Raw genomic sequence first — 6385 nt, 5'->3', positions numbered from 1 at the left:
GAGATAATTAGTTTTTCAACTGGGATTTTCAAGCTTTAACTACCAATCCAACTGCATCTATAGCAAAAAAATAGTCTAAATGCAGTAATATCGTCATTCAGCAACTCAGAGCAAAAAAATCTCACGGAAACAGGTGGGAAGATTTCAGAAGCACTGAATACTTGATTTTTTTTGATTAATGGTTCTAAGGTAAACAGCAAGTCAAATCCCTTTCCTCATAGCCATTCCTTAAACAATCAGCTGCTTTCCTCTAAATGTTCCTCTTTCGGACAGTGACTCATCCAGCACAAATTCAAGCTTTTGGTTTCCAGTGTTGTGATGCCACATCAGGGCACAGTTCTCCCGCACACTGGGAAGGAAAGCGGAGCCGGGAGAAAGCTCTCGCATGCAACAGCTTCACCTGCAGCAATCTGCTCCCAGTGAGAGCAATGTGGGCAAGGACTTGGAGCAATTAAGTCAGAATGGCATAATCTTCACACAGCAAGGACCATAATCTGGAGGTATTACCTTCTGAAAGCTTATAAAATCTAAGTCACCGTGCTACCCAGCATAAAGGCAAACCAGGCTTCTAACAGTGGTGTGCAATTGCTGCATTAACAGTTGTCCTCCTCAATGAGAGAGCAAAGAGATCAATGGAGAAATGCACTGGTCTCAGACTCCACAAACATTGTTCAGTTCCCCAGAGACACCACTGTAGCGTTTCCATGCTCTCCATTCCTCTTTGTCTGTGGCTTGCTGAGGTTGGCACTGGGCTCACTGCAGGAGAGGGTTAGCTCATGCCTCCCTCAAAACGTCCCTTTCAGGCCACACTCGGGCTTGGAGAAGGAGCTCCCCATGGGCTTGTGTTCAGTTCACTGCTTGAAATGGTCCTTCCAACCAGGGGAGCTGGAAACCATGTTTCTGGGTTAGAGCATCTCCCAAAGCTAGACATCTCCTAAGGCAAGTATTTGCTAGAAGACACTTGGAATCATTCATTTAGCAATCTTTTACTTTCTGACCGAACTTCTCAGTACGAACAATGTGTGCACCGAGGAAATGTTTTGTGACTTGTTTGTGGAGGAGCTCACCTCACAGAAGAGCTGTGCAGAGCTTACTCACAGCAAGCAATACTCCTTTCTGAACGATACTCAGCCTTTGCCAAGTTTTTTTACAATACAAACAGAGTACAAATGTAATTTTGCCTCATATTTTACTTAACTTTTTATTTTTCTAAGAATGTCGACTCTAGGTTGCTATTCCTCCCCAGTTTCAGAGGATTTCCTATAGAACTTCTACTGACTTCATGCTTAATACATTTTATTAGCCTATGACATAAGATTGGCCTTTTTCCTGCTCTCAGAAACCACAACCCGTTGTGATTTTTTTTTCAGAGTATATTCAGTGAAGGCTTTCTAAATGCCTTTGCTTTCTGTAATTCAACACCCAAAACAGACAAGACTTATCTATTCCCTAAAAACTAAACTTCTATTTTCTGAAAAGCACACAAGAATTCTTACTATGAAAGCTGGCAGATTATAGCTAAATTCTCACTTCCAGCAGTAGCAGGACATGGGATTTTGACATTTATTTTCCTCAAATGCTTTTGCCATCATGATGCACTTGCTCAGATATTTGAAGAAAACCACAAGCAGGCAAAGAGAAATCATCTCAGAATTGAAGCAAATCCTCACAAACTCTCACAGTATACTAATTGCATAAAATCCAATCAAACCCGTTCAACCTCACAAAAAGGGTAAAGATTGCTAAAAACACATGCTGAATATTTAACAGATGTGTAAAAGAAGCCATCAAAATTCTTGACAATAACACAGATATCCCTTAAATGCTCTTAAACTAAACAGTTCCTTGTTATTAAAAGATTTCTTCCAGGTCAACCATTCTTCCACTCTACGATCATGGACTTTTTCTCTTGTTTAGGATTAAAAGAAATCCATAATAACTTTTGCCAACACAGTCATGTACAGAGTTTGCCCTGCACCTAAGCAGAGAACAAGGTCTGCTGTCCTATTCCAAGCCAAACATTCAAATCTCTGAAAGTTCCCAATTTTACTGGCAGAAATGGGAAGCAAGAGGTTGAGGGACTTGTCTAAAGATACACAACAACTTATACTGTAGAGCAGAAAACTGGGAAGCCTGGGGAAAATAAAGGTGCTAACCAGCACAATATTTAAACTGCAAACCAGTATCTTGCACTTTAGCAGGTATCTCTTGAACTGGCTAAAAGCAGATTTCCTGGGGGCCAGACTGAACGTCTATGTGTTCACTAATGAAGTTTGCCCATTTGTTTTTTTAAGCACTCTTTGATTCTTGATAGGTTTTAATGCACTGCATTGCACCTTCATTTGTCCTCCTTAGGAATGTCATTTCAGTACACAGGATAAGGTGAGAAACCAATAGACTTTCTTTTAGCCTTTTGCAAGAAAAGCATACCCCTTTTTCTTTTTTCTTTTTTTCTGAAGTCTGTCTTCAAGGCACCTTCCTCAGTAAAATATAAACTTCCCTCTTAACTGATCCTCTAGTATGAGAGAAAAGATAACCTGTTTTAGACAAACAATTCATCTTCTAAGTAAGGGGGTGGGTTTAAAACCATGCACAAAAATTAATTTATAAGGAAAATGAGATCCAGTAGTAAACATAAAGATGTATCCTTGTACTCCTGCTTACTTTTTATGGCTTATCCCCAGTGGGGAAGTTGCTATAAAATGACCTAAGTGAGAAACTACAATGCAACAGCTATTTGGCACTGTAACTCCACATGGGTGCTTTTGCTACTCAGTAACCAGCCTGCATGGGTTTGGTAAGACCGAGGTGATGCTAGGGGTCCCTTTCCTGGGGCACACCGCAGGACAATTAGGGCAAGGAGGTCATGGCAGTGAACAGCATCCTTTAAACCAAGCAACAATGCAGGCAGTCAGACAGATGAAGTCAACCCCTATCTGCTGACCTCCATGCCTGCTCCAGTTTAGCTCTCGGTTGCTGCTGTGGGGCTGTGGTCAGATGCTCACCCCACAGCTGTTGCAGACATCCTTGCTTTCCTGGACCTTGGTGGCAGACCGCAGCTAAGACCACCGTGCAAGAACCCTGAGCTGCTGCAGGTGGGATGGGTTAGGTTGATGAAGTAGTGGACAAGCTAACCTGGGGGAATTTGCCTCCAGGAGTCCCATCAGCACCCCTGTGACCCTTCTGTCAGCTGAGTGTGGGGACAGCTGAACACTGGAAGGAGTGGCAAGTGATTCAACACCTTGAAGACATAGCGCTCGAGTGAGATGATATGTGCTCACAGTCTTGTTTATACAATTTCATTAAACAAATGCAGCTACAGATTGACATTTTAATTCCTCTATATGACATTTACCCAAGGCTTCAAAATAAACATGTTTCCACTTACCTGGCAGTATATGCCACCTTTAAAGCAACAGACAAATGATTAAATAGGAGTTTGCTTCAGTTAAGTCAGCTAGTTTTTCAAACCTGCCTGGGTCCAACTTGCTTATTTTTATCTAAGCTTCTCTAATCATCTCTGGCTGCAGCCTGGCCAGGAACCTCAGCAGGACAGACACAGATTATTATTTTTTTAACATTGTGATTTTTTATCACTATGATTTCCACACTTAAGCTCTGGCTGTTTGGGTGAGCAGGCAGTTACTGGCCTCCCCAGGGTACATGTACCATAGAGAGCAGAAGAGACTGTGGTCACAAGATGTCTTCAGCTATGTTCCTGCAGCCCCCACACCGCCAGCATGAAGCAACGCCAGGAGCACATCAACAGGATAGGACAGGAGGCACATCTGTGCTGCCCAGGAGGGGCCATGAGAGCCAGGGAGGGAAGAAATAAAAGAGCATGAAAAGAAAAAGGGAACTGCTTTCTGAAGGTCTTCATTTATAAATTGCCTTTAGACCAGACATGGTCTTACTTGCTTTTCTTAGACATTGGGTGAGATCCCTCACACTGTCTCTCCTTAGGAGAGCCAAAGGGGAAGATACTGGTGATGAGGAGCAGAGCAAGAGAACTGGAGAAAGTCCAGCTGGAGTCACTCCTACAGCTCTGTTCAGCAGTTTGGGGTCATAAAGGCTAGTCCCTCCTGGCTTCAAAAAGAGATCAGGGAAGGTGAATTATTCAAATTGGCCCTGTCAGAAGATAAGTGCGTGAATAGTCACTGCCCTGACAATAACTGTGAGCTGAGAGCGCTGCAGTGCTATTGACAGACAGCTGGGCCAAATATCGCTCTCCGTCGCACCCAAACCACCCGATCGATCCAGTTGAGAGCAAATATTGCCTTTCCGTGCACTGGCACAAGGTCTCCTTCCCAGAGGCAAATATCCTATTGTCCTGTCCTGGCAGCCTGGGAACTGCAGGCAGACATGCACAGGGTAGAGAGGAGGGCATGCTGCAGCTGACACTGTGGGACAGGGGACTTTTGGGGGTCCTTTCAGGCCTTCAGCTGAGAGAAACTGTACGTGTGCTCCTGGGCAGACCTGAGCGCTACTACTCCTTTGCAAAGCCAGGAAGGGCCAAAGCATTTCTTCCTCAAGCCATGGAGGATGACTCTCTGCCTTCTAGAAGTGACAGCTGTTACCTTTTGGGCGCTCTCCCTCCTGGTTTTTCTTTCATGGACCAATGTAGCTCCTCCCTCCTAAGCCACAACAACGAAAATACTCTGTCTTGCATATTTCTGCCTCCACCCCCATAAACAAAAGGGGAAGCAGGACAGGAATATGACCTTTATGGCTTATCTGCACTTGGAAGTGTACCAGAACAGATCATCAGAGATACTGGTTTCAAGTACCACTGTAGCTGCTTCAGCAGCAGCCTTGTACAGCCCTCCTTCAGGAAGGATAGACTTACATGAGAAGGTCTCCAGAGCAAGCTTCCATATTAGATCTTCCACCTGGACCACATTTTTGGTCCTGTGTGGCTGTAAACTCTAGCCAGGCTATGAAGGTTGGGGGTGCAAAAAAATGCAATGCAGATGAAGCCCTGCTAGACAGCAGATTTGTGTCGATAGCTGAGGTAAGAGCTGAGCTCTTACCAGCCTCACTCACTGCCATGAGTGACCTGACTTTCGGGGGTCAAATTGCAGCCCAGATAACTGGCATTAGCTGTCCTAATTTATAATCAACTTTTTAACCCAGCCTGTGTCACCTCCAGCTGCTTCTCCTGCCTTGCTGCCTGCTCTGCATTGGACTGCACATGTGTGCAGATGTGGCACAGGGGCTCATCCCACTGAGATAGGAACCAACAGAAGAGACATGAATGCCCCTTCCTCTACCTCTCCTTGCACCAAGTCTGTTCTCGAATTTGCACCATCACTTGTGCCAGAACAGTGGAGGGGCACAGAGCAGAAGAACTCCATGGGCAAAGCATCACCCACACAGGGAAACCACCAGCTCCACTTCTGTGCCTGCATCAGCCTTTTTCAAGGCATGACTGATACGGTTCACCCACTTAACTATCCAGGTGGAAGGATGACAGGCTCCCAACCCTCCCTCCAGCCCAGGGGAGATGAGGGGATGGAGAACATGCACAGGCAGGCTGCACAGGAAAGTGCATCAATCAGCTGTCAGCAGTGCTGTGCTTTGGCATTTGCAGGTGTTTCGGAGGAAGCTAATTGAACTACCATAAAACCACTCCAAATGTTTGTCCTAAGAGAACATCCTAGCTAATTTGTTTATGGTGGACGCTTTGTACTGTAAGTTGCTGCTCATTTAGATTAGCATTCAGTGCCAGTTTCCACCCCACCCCATTTCCACCTGTATTAGACAGAGCTGTCAGCACCTCGCTTCCAATGAAAAGAACATCAATATTCCTTGGCAGCAGGCAGGGGAGGCTCTATGCAAAGCCAGAGTTTTAACAGTTCCATGGATGTGCAGACTTGCAAACCTGGAAACTTTTGCTTGGCCAGATTAGATGGTTCAACCAAATCACCTCCCTCCTTCAGTGCAGCTGGTGCCAGAAGGGAAGGAGAAGGGGTCATCTTCTGACCTGTGTACCTTCTGTGTGGCCACACTGATGGCTGGATGGGAATAACTCCTGAGCCACACAGACTCTCCCCAGGGGCTAGAGATGCATTTCTTAAAGTACGACTTCAAGCAACTCTTCTCCTCCTGCCTGGGCCTCAAGCAACTTTCCCTCCATGGGATAAATGGCCTCTTCCTCATCTTGATTACAGCAATCCTAAAATTGGAACTGAGAAGCTAACAGGAAGAAAGAGCTGGGATCTTATTGAGATCAACTCTATTTCTGTCATGTTGACTGAAATAGGCAGTTGACCTTGTTCTACTTATGACTACCACAGCGCAAGCCACAGCTTGCTTTATCACCATCATGGGGTGAGCAGGTACAGAAGAGGCTCCTGGGCACCCTCTGCCTGTCTCACAAATCCCA

The sequence above is a fragment of the Pseudopipra pipra genome, chromosome 3 (assembly GCF_036250125.1).
Source record: "Pseudopipra pipra isolate bDixPip1 chromosome 3, bDixPip1.hap1, whole genome shotgun sequence".
Classification (NCBI taxonomy): Eukaryota; Metazoa; Chordata; class Aves; order Passeriformes; family Pipridae; genus Pseudopipra; species Pseudopipra pipra.
Note: the sequence above shows the minus strand (reverse complement) of the source record.